The 21,858-nt window shown below is 45.1% G+C and overlaps 1 pseudogene across 1 annotated transcript in view; it reads right to left on the bottom strand.

Annotated features, from left to right (window-relative positions):
• The window catches only part of LOC311122779, a 148,013-nt pseudogene that overhangs the window by 78,801 nt on the left and 47,354 nt on the right, over nucleotides 1–21,858 (bottom strand). The window contains exons 4-8 of the transcript in view: nucleotides 21,674–21,761; nucleotides 21,055–21,176; nucleotides 19,733–19,787; nucleotides 19,373–19,487; nucleotides 18,958–19,104 (exon numbers count right to left, since the gene is read on the bottom strand). The product of the transcript in view is annotated as an uncharacterized misc_RNA (transcript). The remainder of the gene's footprint in view (nucleotides 1–18,957; nucleotides 19,105–19,372; nucleotides 19,488–19,732; nucleotides 19,788–21,054; nucleotides 21,177–21,673; nucleotides 21,762–21,858) is intronic.

Here is a 21,858-nt window from a genome sequence, read left to right as displayed (position 1 = left end):
TGGATAGGGCTAGGTACCTGTTAGAGGCATGGATAGGGCTAGGTACCTGTGAGAGGCATGGATAAGGCTAGGTACCTGTGAGAGGCGTGGATAGGGCTAGGTACCTGTGAGAGGAGGTGATAGGGCTAGGTACCTGTTAGAGGCATGGATAGGGCTAGGTACCTGTGAGAGGAGGGGATAGGGCTAGGTACCTGTGAGAGGAGGGGATAGGGCTAGGTACCTGTGAGAGGCGTGGATAGGGGTAGGTACCTGTGAGAGGAGGGGATAGGGCTAGGTACCTGTGAGAGGCGTGGATAGGGGTAGGTACCTGTGAGAGGAGGGGATAGGGGTAGGTACCTGTGAGAGGAGGGGATAGGGCTAGGTACCTGTGAGAGGAGGGGATAGGGCTAGGTACCTGTGAGAGGAGGGGATAGGGCTAGGTACCTGTGAGAGGCGTGGATAGGGGTAGGTACCTGTGAGAGGAGGGGATAGGGCTAGGTACCTGTGAAAGGAGGGGATAGGGCTAGGTACCTTTGAGAGGCGTGGATAGGGGTAGGTACCTGTGAGAGGAGGGGATAGGGCTAGGTACCTTTGAGAGGCGTGGATAGGGGTAGGTACCTGTGAGAGGAGGGGATAGGGGTAGGTACCTTTGAGAGGAGGGGATAGGGCTAGGTACCTGTGCGAGGAGAGGATAGGGCTAGGTACCTTTGAGAGGCGTGGATAGGGGTAGGTACCTGTGAGAGGAGGGGATAGGGGTAGGTACCTTTGAGAGGAGGGGATAGGGCTAGGTACCTGTGCGAGGAGAGGATAGGGCTAGGTACCTTTGAGAGGAGCGGATAGGGCTAGGTACCTGTGAGAGGCATGGATAGGGCTAGGTACCTGTTAGAGGCATGGATAGGGCTAGGTACCTGTGAGAGGCGTGGATAAGGCTAGGTACCTGTGAGATGCGTGGATAGGGCTAGGTACCTGTGAGAGGAGGGGATAGGGCTAGGTACCTGTGAGAGGAGGGGAAAGGCGTGGGAGTGCGTGTGCTGCAGGCAGTTCTTGCGCTGGTGCACCTGCTGGGTCCTCCATTACAGCTGAATCTGACGCTGCGGCCAAGAGAGGTCACCTCTCCTGCCTCATTACTTCCTGATCCAGAAGAGCTTGGCGAATCAGAGAGCTCTATCTGCATGGTGAGGTCAAGGGCGGGAACAACCACAGTGGATGTAGACTCCATCACCCATGCTACAATATCCATGCACTTGGCACTAAACTCATGTCTGCTCATCTGCAATGTTAAAAGACCATACAGAGTTAGTTTGTTAAAGGGGCTGCACTGATATAAAATGTAGAACCATTTACTCAAGCTAGTCAATTAAAGCAGTGGTTCAGGATTAAAGGTCCTGCAGGATTTCCACAAATGAATGTTTGGTCCATTTTACCAACATTAACTACTTTAGAGGTGACTATAACTCACCCCGGCACGCATATTCTCACTCAGCAGATTCCAATGGCTGAAAAGTAAATAAATGCAAGTACACAATGAACTACATGACATTACCTCTATTATCTTAGACTATGTTATGGATGGACATTACCTCTATTATTTTAGATTACGTTATGGATGGACATTACCTCTATGATTTTAGATTACGTTATGGATGGACATTACCTCTATTATTTTAGATTACGTTATGGATGGACATTACCTCTATTATTTTAGATTACGTTATGGATGGACATTACCTCTATTATTTTAGATTACGTTATGGATGGACATTACCTCTATTATCTTAGATTACGTTATGGATGGACATTACCTCTATTATCTTAGACTACGTTATGGATGGACCTCTATGGAACTAGGCCACACCCAGACATCCCTGATTGGTTATTTGGTCCGTTGAGTCCTTTGTATTGGCCCGAGACTATGGGAGACTCTCAATCTCCTCGCCTCCTTCTCAAAACCCATTGGATGAGAAGGTCAGAAGGGCGGGACCTCTGGCTTTCTCATCCAATGGGTTTTGAGAAGAGAGGACACGAGGAGTATGCAATTGAGATAGGGAACATATCTAGGGGATGCATGGGGAAGCCAAAGAGCAACTTACTCGTCCTTCATGTCCTGCACAAAGGTGTGTAGGTCTGGGTAGCTTCTCTTTCCCCTGCTGAGGGTGAGGCTGGTCTGGGAAGTTTCATCCTTGTGGGTCACGGTAGTGAAGGTCACCACTGCAGCCTGATGGCGACAACAGAAAGCAGAGTTAGGCTGTAATTCAATTTTGCGTCATTAAAACACAAAATATCTCAATGAAATGTCATACATGTAATAGAAAAATACATCAAATACATCAACTTGTCCGAGAGAGATTTACATGGTTACAAAAACGTCACGCCACTTTTTTCCAAGATGGCGAAGTAGTGCAGTCCTGTTTCTGTCGTGTGTCTGTAAATAGCCTGTAAATACCCTGTTTTTTGTATTTTTCGTACATATTTCCCTATCAGACTTTTCATCCTTCTACAAAATATACTTTCCTGCAACCCGCCTCACTCAATGTGGAACGGATTCTATTATCGACTTACCTTTATCTAGAATCTAGAATCTCCAGTTGAAACTAGCTAGCCAGCTAACTAGCTACTTGCTATTAGCCACAGCTAGCGGTGTTTCACCCAGAACATTGGATTTTTTTCCGCGGGATTAATTTTAATCACTGGACATTGATCACCGGATATTCGGCCAGTCTGCACAGCGCGTTATCGACCCAGAACATATCAGTTTTTCCGCCGGAATCACTGAATCACTGGACCTTTAACTCCGGATTCATCGCTACCAGCTAGCTACCACCAGCCAGCTACAACAAAACGGACGCTGTGGTCTGGCTAATCATCCTGAGCTAGGCCCATCGCCCATCTCCCGGCTATCTACCTCTCTGTCAACCGGACGGGACCACCTAGTGTTGACACGGAGCCCCGCCGATCCTACACGACTGGTCTGCCGACGAAATCGTCTGATGTGGTTACGACGTTAACCACGAAGATTCCATCCATCTGCTAGCCCTGGCCCGCTAGCACACGCTAGCCGTGGCCTCTTACTAGTGCTTCACCACCGGACCTTATGATAACTCAGATATACAGCTGATATCTGCTGGACTGTTCCTTTTTACGGTACTACATCCTGTTTATGTTTAGCCTCAGCCCAAACATGGTTAGTTTATTGTTGTTTCGGTTATTTCTAATTGTACTATATCACTGTAGACCCCCCAGCCTAGCTAAACCTGCCTTAGATAGCTCCTTTGCACCTTCCCCTATACACGCGGAGACCGACTCAATTGATGACTCCAGCGATGCTATCTCTTTCATTGTTACCCAACGCTTAGGTTTACCTCCACTTTACTCATATCCTTCCATATCCTTGTCTGTACATAATGCCCTGAATCTTTTCTATAACACCCGGAAATCTGCCCCCTTTATTCTATGTACCCAACGCACTAGAAGACCAGTTCTTAAAGCCTTTAGCCGTATCCTTATTCTAGTCCTCCTCTGTTCCTCTGGTGATGTAGAGGCTAACCCAGGCCCTGCAGCCCTCAGTATCACTCCTACTCCCCAGGCGCTATCATTTGATGACTTCTGTAATCGCAAAAGTCTTGGTTTCTTGCACATAAATATCAGAAGTCTACTTCCTAAGTTTGAGTTATTCACTGCGTTAGCACACTCTGCCAGCCCTCATGTTCTAGCAGTGTCTGAATCCTGGCTCAGGAAGGCCACCAAAAATTCTGAAATGTCCATCCCCAACTATAACATTTTCCGTCTAGATAGAACTGCCAAAGGGGGTGGAGTTGCAATCTACTGTAGAGATAGCCTGCAGAGCTCTATCATACTATCCAGGTCTGTGCCCAAACAGTTTGAGCTTCTACTTCTAAAAATCCACCTTTCCAGAAATAAGTCTCTCACTGTTGCCGCTTGCTACAGACCCCCCTCAGCCCCCAGCTGTGCCCTGGACACCATATGTGAATTGATTGCCCCCCATTTATCCTCAGAGTTTGTACTGCTTGGTGACCTAAATTGGGATATGCTTAATACCCCAGCCATCCTACAATCCAAGCTAGATGCCCTCAACCTCACGCAAATTATCAACGAACCTACCAGGTACAACCCTAAATCCGTAAACATGGGTACCCTCATAGATATCATCCTGACTAACATACCCTCTAAATACACCTCAGCTGTCTTCAACCAGGATCTCAGCGATCACTGCCTTATTGCCTGCGTCCGTAACGGGTCCGCGGTCAAACGGCCACCCCTCATCACTGTCAAACGCTCCCTAAAACACTTTAGCGAGGAGGCCTTCCTAATTGACCTGGCCCAGGTATCCTGGATGGATATAGATCTCATTCCGTCAGTAGAGGATGCCTGGTTGTTCCTTAAAAGTAATTTCCTCTCAATCTTAAATAAACATGCCCCATTCAAAAAATACAGAACTAAGAACCGATATAGCCCCTGGTTCTCCTCAGACTTGACTGCCCTTGACCAGCACAAAAACATCCTGTGGCGTACAGCATTAGCATCAAATAGCCCCCGCGATATGCAACTTTTCAGGGAAGTTAGGAACCAATATACACAAGCAGTCAGGAAAGCAAAGGCTAACTTTTTCAAACAGAAATTTGCATCCTGTAGCACTAACTCCAAAAAGTTTTGGGACACTGTAAAGTCCATGGAGAATAAGAGCACTTCCTCCCAGCTGCCCACTGCACTGAGGCTAGGAAACACTATCACCACCGATAAATCTACAATAATCGAGAATTTCAACAAGCATTTTGCTACAGCTGGCCATGCTTTCCATCTGGCTACCACTAACCCGGCCACCAACTCTGCACCCTCTGCTGCAACTTGCCCATGCCCCCCCCGCTTCTCCTTCACACAAATTCAGACAGCTGATGTTTTGAAAGCGCTGCAAAATCTGGACCCCTACAAATCAGCTGGGCTAGACAATCTGGACCCTTTCTTTCTAAAACTAGCCGCCGAAATTGTCGCAACCCCTATTACTAGTCTGTTCAACCTCTCTTTCATAACGTCTGAGATCCCCAGAGATTGGAAAGCTGCCGCGGTCATCCCCCTCTTCAAAGGGGGTGACACTCTAGATCCAAACTGCTACAGACCTATATCCATCCTGCCCTGCCTTTCGAAAGTATTCGAAAGCCAAGTTAACAAACAGATCATCGACCATTTCGAATACCACCGTACCTTCTCCGCTATGCAATCCGGTTTCCGAGCTGGTCACGGGTGCACGTCAGCCACGCTCAAGGTCCTAAACGATATTATAACCGCGATTGATAATAGACAGTACTGTGCAGCCGTCTTCATCGACCTGGCCAAGGCTTTCGACTCTGTCAACCACCGCATTCTTATTGGCAGACTAAATAGCCTTGGTTTCTCAAATGACTGCCTCGCCTGGTTCACCAACTACTTCTCAGATAGAGTTCAGTGTGTCAAATCGGAGGGCCTGTTGTCTGGACCTATGGCAGTCTCTATGGGGGTGCCACAGGGTTAAATTCTTGGGCCGACACTTTTCTCCGTGTATATCAAGGATGTCGCTCTTGCTGCTGGTGACTCTCAGATCCACCTCTACGCAGACGACACCATTTTGTATACATCTGGCCCTTCATTGGACACTGTGTTAACAAACCTCCAAACGAGCTTCAATGCCATACAACAATCCTTCAGTAGCCTTCAACTGCTCTTAAACACTAGTAAAACTAAATGCATGCTTTTCAATCGAACGCTGCTAGCACCCGCCCACCCAACTAGAATCACCACTCTCGACGGGTCTGACCTAGAGTATGTGGACAACTACAAATATCTAGGTGTCTGGTTAGACTGTAAACTCAACTTCCAGACTCACATAAAGAATCTCCAATCCAAAGTTAAATCTAGAATCGGCTTCCTATTTCGCAACAAAGCCTCCTTCACTCATGCTGCCAAACATGCCCTCGTAAAACTGACTATCCTACCGATCCTTGACTTCGGCGATGTCATTTACAAAATAGCCTCCAACACTCTACTCAGCAAACTGGATGTAGTCTATCACAGTGCCATCCGTTTTGTCTCCAAAGCCCCATACACTACCCACCACTGTGACCTGTACGCTCTTGTTGGCTGGTCCTCACTACATGTTCGTCGTCAAACCCACTGGCTCCAGGCCATCTATAAATCACTGCTAGGCAAATCCCCGCCTTATCTTAGCTCATTGGTCACCATAGCAGCACCCACCCGTAGTCTGCGCTCCAGCAGGTATATCTCACTGGTCATTCCCAAAGCCAACACCTCCTTTGGCCGCCATTCCTTCCAGTTCTCTGCTGCCAATGACTGGAACGAATTGCAAAAATCTCTGAAGCTGGAGACTCTTATCTCCCTCAATAACTTTAAGCATCAGTTGTCAGAGCACCTTACCGATCACTGCACCTGTACACAGCCCATCTGAAATTAGCCCACCCAACTACCTCATCCCTATATTGTTATTTATTTTGCTCTTTTGCACCCCAGTATCTCTATTTGCACATAATCTCTTGCACATCTAGCATTCCAGTGTTAATACTATTGTAATTATTCTGCACTATAGCCTATTTATTGCCTTACCTCCATAACTTGCTACATTTGCACACACTGTATATATATTTTCTGTTGTATTTCTGACTTTATGTTTTTTTACCCCATATGTAACTCTGTGTTGTTTTTATTGCACTACTTTGCTTTATCTTGGCCAGGTCGCAGTTGTAAATGAGAACCTGTTCTCAACTGGCTTACCTGGTTAAATAAAGGTGAAATAAATAAAAATAAAATAAAAATAAAAGCCTACACGAAATACAGCCCTTATTTTATGTGTTTCTAAAATCGCCTATGGGAAAAATTAATGGTGGAAAAACGATTGGAACCATTTCCCTGTTTGACCGCTAGGTTTTATGGGTATTATCACACCTCCACTGTAACACTCTATAGAGGGGTTGGTTGTTTAGCAACAAAACTGGCATGCAACTATGGGGCAAAATAGACAGGGTTTGACTTAGACAACATGTAAACTATATTTAGTCTCTAAATGTTTAATGCAAACATAAATACATTTGAACAATGAACTCGTCTCAAATACATTGTTACAGTTGTTGTTGGTTAGCTAGGTAGCGAATTTTAGTCATTGCATAGACATTATATCAGTCAAAACACCTCAAAACAAGACATGGTATCAATAACACCATACAACGAGCTGAAACATGCCATAGAGCTACGATTCCCCACATGGCAGCTTGTTGTTAGCTGAGGTACAGAATCATAACAAGATACACGACTTCCGGCCATCGATGCGCGAGCATCATTTTCGTGACGTCAGCCAACCCTTCTATGGCTCCTGGTCAAAAGTAGTACACTAGCCTACATAGGGAATAGGGTGCCATTTTGGACGAATTTATGAAGGTGCTGTCATAACCTTTGACCCCCATTTGACCCTACTGTACCTTTAGCCAACTCTCATGACTCCCCGGCCATATACTTTCTAGTTTGATATTACAGCATGAATAGCACATTATTTCATTTGTTAAACAATATTTAATCCACAGTAATTAATATAATTGAAGATTTAAAAATAAATAACATGTCTACCTTGAACTCTTTATTCTCCATCTCCTTGCAAAATCAGCACATTTCCTTGCCAAAATGAACGCGCATCCAGAGCGAAAACAAACGCAATCCTCCAGCACTAGGGAGGATTAGACTGAACTGCTCCAGCGGTTTTTGATCAGTTTCAACATTTATCAGTGATGACGTAACAATGACCTGTACAGATTTGACGCACTTTCGATCTCGTGCTGATGCAACACTCTGTGTTGTTGAAAGCTCATGTATGGAAATCCTGCGAGTTGTAAACAAATGTAGGCTATTGTTGCCCTTAAAACTGTAATGTTGAGGACGCCATGAAAAATAAAATACATAACCCACACCGTTAGGCCAAGGTACATGCAATATTCATCACTTTGCCAATAGACTTCTTGTTCCTTGTTGTATGTAGCCTTTCTTTTGGGATTAGCACCACTGTCACCTAGAAATTGATACTGCGGTTGTCACATAAAACAGATAACCCATAGTTCATTATTAAATAACATAACTCATTTCTTTATTTTATTACTCATAAAATATACAGCAATCTTCAGATACTGAAAGAATTCATGGGAGTTTCGAATTCAGTCACTATTTCATATGTACATGCTAGTTTCATCCTTTTAAAGAAAAAAAAGGACACGAAAAAACCTGTGAACCTCCTGATCCTGATTTGACGAACATAGCATATGTATTGTACATATTTCCAGTTAAAATTATTTTCAAAAAGAGACAAAAACGGGGGTTTGAACAAGCAATCACATAAAAGGATTGAGTGGTTTCATTTTTTTGAAGAAGTTAAGCAAGCAAAACCTGTCAAAATACATTGATTATAAGACCAAGACAAATAATATATATATATTTTTTTCAACAGAAGAAAATCTAAATGCTGCTGTCCTACCATTGGTTTACAGTGTTTCTCCTCTCCAAGGGAGGCATGTTTTCCCCCTCGTATGCCTCGGAATAGTATCAGTGCTTTTCACAAACGTTGTAGTACTTAGTGTGCATCATTGTTTTCGCTCATACAGCTGCCCCTACTCTCCTAACCTCCCCTCAGTAACTAAAGAAGGCACAAAATGATGACATAAATATCACAAGAAAGAATACATGAATTAATAATTTACTTTCTAAAATATTTTCTAGAGGGCAAAGGACAGGTAGGTTTAATAACGCAAATGTAAAAAGTCCTGTCGCTCACATACAAATGCAAAATCTAAATGGCACCCTATTCTTTATAGAGTACACTACTTTTGACCAGAACCCTATGGCCCTGGTCAAAAGTAGTGTACTATAAAGGGAATAGGGTGCCATTGGGGATGGAAATTCTTTGAAATTACTCATGAGAGCAAATACTACGATTATTTGGTTCCCACAGAGGGTCAGGAGCTTAAGACATGAATGATTTTATTAAAATGTTTGTTCATAAAAAATAAATGATTTCCCCTCCTCCCACATGGATTACAGACAAGAGGCTAGGTGCGTTCTGACTGTCTTAGTGTGCGGATAAACATGACCATCACTCTCATAAAACTTAAATGAAACATCACTCCTTATGTTTTTTCTCAGGCCAAAACGCTCAATCAAATTTCTACTGTCAAAACAGGTTTTGAAAAGGCTTCTTCCACATCTTTTGGTCCATGTCTGTTTTTCACTCAGTGAAGTGCTACTATCCCCTTGGACTACAGGTTATTGCCGTCATAATGTGTCCGTCTGTCTGTTGGCTGGACAGTTTCTACCGTTTAGGACCTTTGTGGGTAAAGGTAAAGGTGGGGTATAGCAGCAGCAGTTCCTCTGAAGTCCAGTATCTGCTGGAAGGACACCTGGTGGTATGAGAGGATGAGTGTGGCCAGCCAGCCTGTTGTGCCTCCCCCTCTCCCTCCCTCCCTCCCTCCATTTCTCTCTCTCCAACTGCGGGACTCTTAAGGCTCCTGTGCGGACTGTCTCGGCTCGTGCCCTCCCAAAGCTGGCTGTGGTGATTTAAGACACGGTGTGTATGTGTGGATTTGTTTGTGGCCTCTGCCCCACTTCACTGTCCATCCGCCTGCCCTTGGCTCCTCTCCTGGGCAGCGACCACCACCCCCCTCAGTATGTCTCTGAGTCTGAGTCGTTGAGTTCCTCATCCTTGTAGAAGCCTCCATCGTGGTCGCGGTGGCCGATGTTGTTGAAGCTGCAGTAAGAGCTGTGCTCGCTGCGCAGCACGAGCAGGCTGTCGAAGGTCACACTCTTGGAGGGGCTGGTGGTGTAGTGGTTAATGGCACTGAAGGACAGGCTGGGCGCCGGGTTGCAGGGGGACACGGGCATCATGGTGGCCAGGATCAGCGCCAGGCAGTCCGCCACGTCTTTGTTGGGGGCGCAGGCCAAGGCAGGCGTGTAACCTGAGGGGTTCAAACAGAACAGCAGAGGGTCACTTCAGGAGCATCACCGTTTACTATAACACTTTTGGTGAAAAACATGAAATAACACCAGGCTAGGAGATACAAAGTTAAGACAATAACCAAGCAGTGGACTAGAGAGAAACATTTGTGGACACATTGAGAAGAGAAGTACAGAAGAAAACGGTGTTAGCGTTATGGATCTTACCATTCTCATCGACTGCGAGCACACTAGTAGCTCCTGAACCACCACCGTCAGACCATTTCTGGCTGCAACGTGTAACGGCCTGAGGAGAAAGTACCGTCAGATTAGCCAGCAGCAAATGAGGATACCTCCCAAATGCCAGACTATTCCCTATATAGTGCACTTCTTCTAATTCTTCTGGCCCAATTAATACAGCTGAACCATACGTACGTCTGTAAGGCTGCGTTAGTCGAGTTGATGAGGTTCCTGTCTGTAATCTTCTCCAATATCAACAAAGCACTGGTTTCATGCCCCTTTAAAAACCAGAGTCAAACATGTCAGACCAAAATTTCAACCAGAGAGAGCCAACTGTTCAGATGAACGTCATCTTCATGTGGGGATGCTCACCTTACTGCAGGCCAGATGAAGAGCAGTGTTCTTGACTGCATCCTGCAGGGTGAGCTCTGCTTTGGCACTGCTCACCAACAGCTCTGACACAGACAGAGAAACATAAAGAAACTCAATTAGGAAATTAAGCGACTTATTAAAATGTAAAACAGACATGTTGAACTTAAGCCGGCTGGGCGAGGCAAAGCGGAGGAGAGGGGGCTGCGTACCGACAGCGTTGGTTTGTCCGTTCTCAGCAGCCATCATGAGGGAGGTCTTCCCGGAGGCATCGGGGGAGTTGACCTGGGCGTTGTGGCCTAGCAGCAGCTGAAGACACTCCACGTGGTCCGTGAAAGCCGCCGCATGCAGGGGGGTCCTGGAGAGAGAGGAAACTTATTTCACCGATATCATGTAGGACTGTTGTAAACAAGTTTGTTCAATTAACCCTGTTTATACCATAGAAATATAAAATCACTAATAGATGTATTAAAAGTAATCTACAATCCCTCATCCAACCCCAGAGGTCATTTTATTCCCAAGACAACATTATTCTCCAGAAGAAAAGGACTTTGTCATGTGCTGTAGTTACCGGTTCTTGGTGTCAGTGGCGTTGACAATGGCCGGCCCCAGAGTGTCAATCAGCATCTCTGCAGCCCCCTCGTTGTCATTGATCACAGCTCAGTGGAGGGGGCTGAACGAGTTGCCCTCGGTCTTGTGGAAAACCTCCTGTTCCAGCAGCACCTCTACACACGTGTCATGGCCTAGTGGAAGATTGATTCATACCGGAAAAAGATGACGTCGCTGCAGACCACAACAATACTCTCAGAGAAAGCTACACATCTGACAATGGTGAAGTCACAAAATATGTTTTAGCTACAACATATGCTATGTCAATCCCTGACAAAGTCCTGTTTCAGTGTAAGGTCCTCCACTGAGAGTCATAACCCCTAATTCTGTTGTAGTCTTGTTCATTCCCCCACATGGCTCCGTCCACACCAATCGAATGCTTTTCAAGCCACAAGAGGGAGTGAATGAGTGTACACTTCATGGAGGAGAGAACAGAGCTACAGTCCAGTTAGTCAGTACGTACCGTTGTATGTAGGGGTGTAACGATCCATCTACTACATCGATGTATCGATTTATATTCCTATGATCCAACTACATCGATCTGTGCTCGGCGAGTTGGCCTTTTGGACAACATATATCACTCTAACATCGTTTTAAAATGTAATAAATCGATTGTATCGATACTAGGAAATAACCCATTGGATTTAAGCACGTCAGACTTTATATGGATGTTTTTTCTTAGCACTTTTAATGATAAAGGCTTTAAACATTACTCGATTCAGTCTGCCTATCCGTGACGTCATCGCCCCACGCCAGCAGCAGCGCAAAGGCGCAAAGACAACAAAACATAGCATGGCGGACGACAGAGGAGAAGCCGACGAGCGAGAAATTATCAAGCCACCATTGCGGTCCTTACAAGGAACAGGAATCTAGGAAACTTCACCTGCACTGTCCAGTATCCAGGTATTTATTTCAGTCACACTGGTTGAATTTTTGGCTAAAAGGTTACTGAATCGATTTCAAGTCACTGAATCGTTTCGGATCGTATCGTTCTAAATGAACCAATATCGTCCTTGAATCGTATCGACAACCACGAATCGTGATACAAATCGAATCGTTACACCCCTAGTTGTATGGCCTGCCTAATTCAGGGACATGTTTACGGTGCTGAAGAGAGAAAATCAGAAAAGATCTAGTGTTCCGTTAGTCCAGTACGTACCGTTATAGCAGGCCCAGTGTAGTGGCGTGTAGCCCTGGTTGTCTGTGATGACGGGGAGGGTCTCCACTGACTGGGCGGCGTGTAGGAGCCCCCCCAGCACCCCGATGTGTCTGGATGCCGCCGCCAGGTGGACAGGGGTCCGCCCCTTACAGTCCCGAACCAGGAAGCTGGCGCTGTGCTGCAGCAGGGCCTCCACACACTCCTCATGACCCTTCAACGCCTGGGAGGAAGGGCGGGGAGACAAGAATGGATTTGAATAACTAATAATCAATGATATAATAATGAATCATCAATTATTACAAATGATGTCTGGAGGCAGGTCCCCCTACAGGGATGAATACACCACTACCCATGGACAACTACTTTTCTGAAGATAATATGTATATTTGAGCCTCCCCGTCTCTTTCTGTGTGTGAGCGTATACAGCCAGCTCTCCTCCTCACCCCTCTGTGTAGCGCTGTTCTGCCCCACTTGTCTTTGGCTTCTACGCTGGCTCCCTTGTTGAGCAGTGAGTACACACAGTCTGTGTGTCCGCTCAGCACCGACAGCATCAGAGGGGTTCTGATACACAAGACAACAAGGTCATATTACAAACTGGTAATAACCAGGCTGAGTCCCAAATGGCAACCTATTCCCTATATGGTACACTACTTTTGACCCGAGCCCATAGGGTTCTGGTTTAAAGTAGTGCACCAAGTAGGGCATAGGGTGCCATTTGGGACGTAGACCTAGTGTCAAAATCTCTTTATTTCAGGAATTGTATCCAAAACCCAATTGACTTACTGTCCATTCCCGTCTTGAACGTCCACTGCACTCTGGAGGTCAGCATTTCCAATCAGCAAACGCAAACACTCCGAATGACCGTTGGTAGCTAGAGGAGGATAAACAGAGAGGATATAAGAATGTGAGATGATTGACCGTTGGTAGCTAGAGGAGGCTAAACAGAGAGGATATAAGAATGTGAGATGATTGACCGTTGGTAGCTAGAGGAGGCTAAACAGAGAGGATATGAGCTGATTGCTGGACGACTATTACCTTCACATGAACAGACAGATTTCTAGAACAGTGGTATTGGTAGATGACATCCTCATGATGTTAACACAGCAGATAATAAAACATTTTGGGGCTGAGGCCCTCGAAGCCTGTCACCTGCTAGCTGTGTACCTGGCTCTGGATAGAAGTCCCCCTGTGCACTGATCTAGGATCAGCTTACCCTCCCCAGATCCTCAGCAATAATGACAAAAAATGACCTTAGATCAGTGTGTAGTGGGCATTTTCACACTATGCTATATAATATCCCTAGAGTGGACATTGGCGTCCTAGCAACATGACCAAACAAATGTCCATCTTGGTAAGGAAAACTTTTGAATTACAGAATCTCTAGGTCTTACGTGATATCCTATGCGTACCTGCAGCGTGGATGGGGGTCCTCTTCAGGGTGAAGTCTTTAACCAGGATGGAGGCTCCCTGGTTGATGAGGACGTCAACACACTCCACATGGCCTTTAAAGGCATTCAGGTCCAGAGGGGTGCGCCCCTGGCTGTTCCTCACGTCTAGATCCAGCAGAGACTGAACCAGGACCTCCATAGCATGGTGGTGGCCGTGGTACGCCTGAATGGAAACAAACACACAGTCTGAAGCAAAGTCCAGTGGTATGCCTGAACAGATATACACTCCTAATATAATCAATGTCCTATAGTAGACCAGTGGTATGCCTGAACAGATATACACTCCTAATATAATCAATGTCCTATAGTAGACCAGTGGTATGCCAGAACAGATATACACTCCTAATATAATCAATGTCCTATAGTAGACCAGTGGTATGCCAGAACAGATATACACTCCTAATATAATCAATGTCCTATAGTAGACCAGTGGTATGCCAGAACAGATATACACTCCTAATATAATCAATGTCCTATAGTAGACCAGTGGTATGCCTAAACAGATATACACTCCTAATATAATCAATGTCCTATAGTAGACCAGTGGTATGCCAGAACAGATATACACTCCTAATATAATCAATGTCCTATAGTAGACCAGTGGTATGCCAGAACAGATATACACTCCTAATATAATCAATGTCCTATAGTAGACCAGTGGTATGCCAGAACAGATATACACTCCAAATATAATCAATGTCCTATAGTAGACCAGTGGTATGCCAGAACAGATATACACTCCTAATATAATCAATGTCCTATAGTAGACCAGTGGTATGCCAGAACAGATATACACTCCTAATATAATCAATGTCCTATAGTAGACCAGTGGTATGCCAGAACAGATATACACTCCTAATATAATCAATGTCCTATAGTAGACCAGTGGTGCGCCTGAACAGAAATACCCTCCTAATATAATCAATGTCCTATAGTAGACCAGTGGTGCGCCTGAACAGATATACACTCCTAATATAATCAATGTCCTATAGTAGACCAGTGGTATGCCAGAACAGATATACACTCCTAATATAATCAATGTCCTATAGTAGACCAGTGGTATGCCAGAACAGATATACACTCCTAATATAATCAATGTCCTATAGTAGACCAGTGGTATGCCAGAACAGATATACACTCCTAATATAATCAATGTCCTATAGTAGACCAGTGGTATGCCAGAACAGATATACACTCCTAATATAATCAATGTCCTATAGTAGACCAGTGGTATGCCAGAACAGATATACACTCCTAATATAATCAATGTCCTATAGTAGACCAGTGGTATGCCAGAACAGATATACACTCCTAATATAATCAATGTCCTATAGTAGACCAGTGGTGCGCCTGAACAGAAATACACTCCTAATATAATCAATGTCCTATAGTAGACCAGTGGTGCGCCTGAACAGATATACACTCCTATTATAATCAATGTCCTATAGTAGACCAGTGGTGCGCCTGAACAGAAATACCCTCCTAATATAATCAATGTCCTATAGTAGACCAGTGGTGCGCCTGAACAGATATACACTCCTAATATAATCAATGTCCTATAGTAGACCAGTGGTATGCCAGAACAGATATACACTCCTAATATAATCAATGTCCTATAGTAGACCAGTGGTATGCCAGAACAGATATACACTCCTAATATAATCAATGTCCTATAGTAGACCAGTGGTATGCCAGAACAGATATACACTCCTAATATAATCAATGTCCTATAGTAGACCAGTGGTATGCCAGAACAGATATACACTCCTAATATAATCAATGTCCTATAGTAGACCAGTGGTATGCCAGAACAGATATACACTCCTAATATAATCAATGTCCTATAGTAGACCAGTGGTATGCCAGAACAGATATACACTCCTAATATAATCAATGTCCTATAGTAGACCAGTGGTGCGCCTGAACAGAAATACACTCCTAATATAATCAATGTCCTATAGTAGACCAGTGGTGCGCCTGAACAGATATACACTCCTATTAGGAGTGTATATCTGTTCAGGCGCACCACTGGTCTACTATAGGACATTGATTATATTAGGAGTGTATATCTGTTCTGGCATACCACTGGTCTACTATAGGACATTGATTATATTAGGAGTCTCCTAATATAATCAATGTCCTATAGTAGACCAGTGGTATGCCAGAACAGATATACACTCCTAATATAATCAATGTCCTATAGTAGACCAGTGGTATGCCAGAACAGATATACACTCCTAATATAATCAATGTCCTATAGTAGACCAGTGGTGCGCCTGAACAGAAATACACTCCTAATATAATCAATGTCCTATAGTAGACCAGTGGTATGCCTGAACAGATATACACTCTTAATATAATCAATGTCCTATAGTAGACCAGTGGTATGCCTGAACAGAAACAGTCCTAGACCTCTAAAGTAGACCAGTGTCTCTCAAATCGGGTGCCCATTTTTTCTCCCGCCCAGCATCAACATCGAAGGTCCCTGCCAAGCGTGAGATTTAGAAACAAACACACTACTACTCCTCTGTTGGAGGTTGATTAACTCAAATGGCAAAATAAGGAAATCATCCTCATCATCACCGTGTCAAAATATGCATATATTTTACACTAATCAGGAACAGATAGGAACATGGTGTGTGAGTGTCTGGACAATCAACTTTTCGTGGAAAAACAACACCATGCCTGCATCCCAGATAGCACCCTATTTCCCATGTAGTGCAGTACTTTTGATCTGGGCCCATAAGGTTCTGGTCAAAAGTAGTGCACTAAATAGGGAATAGGGTGCCATTTGTCATGTGGCGAGACCCCTACAGGAGCAGGTAGGCTTTACTCACAGCTAAGTGTAGGGGGCTGATGGGAGCTCTGACATCAGAGTCGTTCAGGATGTCTGTCCCTGAGGTTTCCATTAGCTGGGGAAAGACAAGGACGGGCCAGTTTAGACTTGTAACATATTTACTTTGAAGGTTAGTCTAGTAGCATGTTTCATGTTGTAAATCTCAGTGACCAGCCCCTGCAGACATACTGGGGTGTTGCATTCGTATCTTAAACAAGCTAGTGTGAGGAAAAGTAACCAACTGGTACTTACCACATCTAAAGGTGTTTCACTTGCAATCTGGAAAAAGAACATCAAGAGTGACGATGCGGCCACGACAAACATGCAACCACACCTTAAAACCTACTGAATATCAACGTCTGTCCCAAATGGCACCCTATTCCCTATATAGTGCATTACTTTTGACCAGAGCCCTATGGGCCCTACATCCATTTGGGACGCAGACAAAATGGTCTGTGAATGCAGGGCGTCTAGTCCCCTGTGGTTCTGACTCACCAGCTCCAGACAGAGGCGGTGTCCGTACGCAGACGCGTAATGGACTGCGTTGTAGCCCTGATTGTCCCTGATCCCTGGGTTAGCGTCGTTTCGCAGCAAATATTCCAGACACCTAGAGGTCAGAGGTCAAGAGTTCACTAATCATTATACCAACATCAAGACAGACAGATAAGCAAGCAGAGACACTTTCCCAAAGGAGACGTGGCCAAGCTTTCACACTGCAGATTTAACACTAGTATGTATTCAAACACGGCCAACAACATACTCTAGACTACAGTGAAATGTGAAAGGTCATGGCACCACAACATACTCTCCAGACTACAGTGAAATGTGAAAGGTCATGGCACCACAACATACTCTCCAGACTACATGAAATGTGAAAGGTCATGGCACCACAACATACTCTCCAGACTACAGTGAAATGTGAAAGGTCATGGCACCACAACATACTCTCCAGACTACAGTGAAATGTGAAAGGTCATGGCACCACAACATACTCTCCAGACTACAGTGAAATGTGAAAGGTCATGGCACCACAACATACTCTCCAGACTACAGTGAAATGTGAAAGGTCATGGCACCACAACATACTCTCCAGACTACATTGAAATGTGAAAGGTCATGGCACCACAACATACTCTCCAGACTACAGTGAAATGTGAAAGGTCATGGCACCACAACACACACAACAGTAAGAGAGGTGTGAGACGTACTTTCCGTCTGTGTCGGAGGCAGCAGCGTAGTGGAGCGGGGTGCAACCCCTTTTATCCAGATCGTTCACACTGGCCCCAGACCCCACCAAGGCAAACAGACACTGGTAGTTACAATTGGCTGCCGCATAATGCAGAGGACTCCTAGAAGAACGCACAGAAACCATTCAACATCAACAACAGAAACAACTTATTGGAGCTGTAAAACATTTACATTTTACATTTACGTCATTTAGCAGACACTCTTATCCAGTGCGACTTACAGGAGCAATTAGGGTTAAGTGCCTTGCTGCAGTGCACATAGACACATTTTTCACCTAGTCAGCTAGGGGATTTGAACCAGCAACCTTTCGGTTACTGACCCAACGCTCTTAACCGCTAGGCTACCTGCCGCCCAATATTTCCCATAATAATTCCTATATGCCCCTATACTATATTCCCCATTATCATAAAGATCACATATGAAAGTTATTTGATGCCACAGACAGACCTTCCGAAGCTGTCCTTTCTGTTGAAGTCTGCCCCTGTGTTGAGCAGCAGATTCAGACAGTCCAGGTTCCTGGTAACAAGATATCAAGTTCAGAAAGGCCCTCGTACATCTGAGCTATCAGGTGGATGGTAACAAGATATCAAGTTCAGAAAGGCTCTCGTACATCTGAGCTATCAGGTGGATGGTAACAAGATATCAAGTTCAGAAAGGCCCTCGTACATCTGAGCTATCAGGTGGATGGTAACAAGATATCAAGTTCAGAAAGGCCCTTTCACATCTGAGCTATCAGGTGGATGGTAACAATGAGAACCTTAAAGAAAAGAGAAACCCGTACACTGCTCTTGCTAGTATCACTGTTTTTATAATGCTAATAAAAGCAATAATAAAAAGTGATACTAGCAAGAGCAGTTTGCAGGTTTCTCTTCTCTTTCAAGAAGATATAAAGACAATTTAGACCAGAGCGCAAGTCAATACCACCATGGCATGGAACCACATTATACAGAAATTATACTGCACTAATGATCTATACGATTTTTTTATACTGCTAAACAATGTGAAATGTAAGAGTGTGAATATGTGTTTGTTCTTTCTGGTGGCTTTCCAGTTCATGAACTAAATATTCCTTGGTGTAAAGCCTGGACCAGTCCACTCACCCAACAGCTGCTGCAGCATGTAAACAGGTCCTTCCAAAGTCGTCAGGGGTGTCTATATCAAAGCCTGATGAGAGGAGCTTCCGACAGCAGTCAGAGAACCCACTGAGAGCAGACAGGTGGAGGCGGAACATCCCATGGACGCCTCGCCTGCAACACATTTTTACATTTTAGACTTTAAGCAGACACTCTTATCCAGAGCGACTTACAGTTGATTCAGCTAAGATTGGAAACAGCACCACATCACAGTCCTCATTAAACCCCACAGCAGATCAACACATCAGCATGCTGCAATGCCCTGTCTATCAACCCCCCACACACCACAATGTGTTGAGCATAGTCTCCAAGCGGGAATTCGGTCAATGACAGAATTGCAGATGCATGTTGCATTTTTGCTGGAAACTGTGTGTGTTCTCACTTGGCTGTGTCAGCTCCGTTCGTGATGAGTGTATTGATGAGTAACTCATGGCCGTAGCGAGCAGAGATGTGCAGAGGTGTGTTTCCATTCTTTTCTTCACAGTCGATCTCAGCACCTACAGAACACACACACACACACACACAGACACACACAGACACACACAGACACACACACATACACACACACAGACACACACACACGTCAACCACTTGACCCTAGAGGCCTCATGAAGCTTCATGTTCAACCACATTGCAAGTAACATTGCTCTGTGCCAGTGAATCATGGTTTGAAGACAAAAGACAATGCTGAAGAGCCTACTGGTTCATATATATTCAGTTGAGAGCATTCACAGCGACTCACCATTCTGGATGATGGCTTGAGATCTGGAGAAGCGTCCGTGGATGGCCGTCATGTGGAGGGGGGTCTTTCCATCTTTACTCTGCAGATAGAAAGACAAAGATGGTTCACACGGCAGTCTGTGCTGCTGACCACAGGCAAAATCAAACACGTATTGGAGGAGCGCTTGATGGCATTTAGTTTGCATTGTTAGGCCTATTCCATTGGTATTTGAATGTAGACCAGGGCCAAATACTAAGCCATGTGCTGCGTCAGTGTGTGCGTCCCAAATGGCACCCTATTTATAAGTACACTACTTTTTGAACCAAAGTAGTGTACTTATAAAGGGAACAGGGTGCCATTTGGGACACAGGCAGTGTCATCACGGCTCCTTGCTCTATGGGCCCCTGGTCAAAAGTAGTGCACTACATAGGGAATAGGGTGTTATTTAGTTCAGACACAGTGTTGGTCATCCGGTCTCCTCACCTTGATGTTGACGAGGGCCCCGTTGCCCACCAGCAGCTCCAGGCAGAGCGCCCCATGGCGCGAGGCGGCCGTGAAGTGGAGTGGGGCGAAACCCTTCTCGTACACCTGGTTCACGTTGGCGCCACACTCGATCAGCTCATTCACCACCACATCATGCCCGTTGTAGCATGCCACGTGGAGGGGGGTGTTACCGTACCCATTGGGCTAATTTATCTGGAGGGAGCAAGGGAGGGAAAAGAGTGGAGAGAGAGAGAGAGGGGGGGGGGAGAACAAAACAATACATTCCTGATCAGGTCACTTGGTTCTGAAAACCCCCTGGTCCAACATCTCTCTCTTCATTACTTGGTTCTGAAAACCCCCTGGTCCAACCTCTCTCTCTTCATTACTTGGTTATGAAAACCCCCTGGTCCAACCTCTCTCTCTTCATTACTTGGTTCTGAAAACCCCCTGGTCCAACCTCTCTCTCTTCATTACTTGGTTCTGAAAACCCCCTGGTCCAACCTCTCTCTCTTCATTACTTGGTTATGAAAACCCCCTGGTCCAACCTCTCTCTCTTCATTACTTGGTTATGAAAACCCCCTGGTCCAACCTCTCTCTCTTCATTACCTGGTTATGAAAACCCCCTGGTCCAACCTCTCTCTCTTCATTACTTGGTTCTGAAAACCCCCTGGTCCAACCTCTCTCTCTTCATTACTTGGTTATGAAAACCCCCTGGTCCAACCTCTCTCTCTTCATTACTTGGTTATGAAAACCCCCTGGTCCAAATCACTGGCTCTAACCTCTCTCTCTTCATTACTATTATGAAAACCCCCTACACATTTGAATGCGTGTTGACTCACATCCACACCAAGGTCCAGGAGGTACTTGACCACACTGATCATTCCACTGGAGGCTGCAGAGTGGAGAGGGGTGTAGGCCTTCTTGTTTTTACAGGACACCTCTGATCCATGAGAGGCCAGCAGTTTCACCACCTCAATGTGCCCTATGGTAGAGAGAGAGGGGGAGGGATAAAGAGAGAGAGAGAGAGAGAGAGAGAGAGAGAGAGAGAGAGAGAGAGAGAGAGAGAGAGAGAGAGAGAGAGAGAGAGAGAGAGAGAGAGAGAGAGAGAGAGAGAGAGAGAGAGAGAGAGAGAGAGAGAGAGAGAGAGAGAGAGAGAGAGAGAGAGAGAGAGAGAGAGAGGGGAGGGAGATAGTAAGGGGGTTAAGAGAGAAACAGAGATACAAACACAGAGAGATAGGCAGAGAGAGGGAGAGATAGATTAGTTTACAGTGGTACACAGCACCATAAGCAACACCTACATCATGTTAGTACAACTGAAAACATCTAATCAACCTACTTAGTACATGATTCTGACATAATAACACACTAGACGTGGCTCATACAGCTGAGCTGTGAGACTAACACACAGTCCATTCATTCATTCATTCATTGGTATAAAGGACATTAGTCAGAATGTAAATGATGTGGTAAACTCATCACCCATGTAAGCAGCCCAGTGGATTGCTCGGCGATCCTTCTTGTCAAAGGCATTAATGTTGGCTCCTCTGGAGAGAAGCAGCCTCACCATCTAACAGGGAGAGGAGAGAGAAACAAAACACAGGTTGAGGAAAACTAAACAGCAAAATCCGCTAAATCTGGCTTCAAAGCCTTCCCTTTAAAATTAT

This window comes from Coregonus lavaretus, assembly GCF_964263955.1.
Source record: "Coregonus lavaretus genome assembly, contig: HAP1_SCAFFOLD_260, whole genome shotgun sequence".
NCBI classification, from domain to species: Eukaryota; Metazoa; Chordata; class Actinopteri; order Salmoniformes; family Salmonidae; genus Coregonus; species Coregonus lavaretus.
Note: the sequence above shows the minus strand (reverse complement) of the source record. Positions and strands in the feature narration are given on the sequence as shown.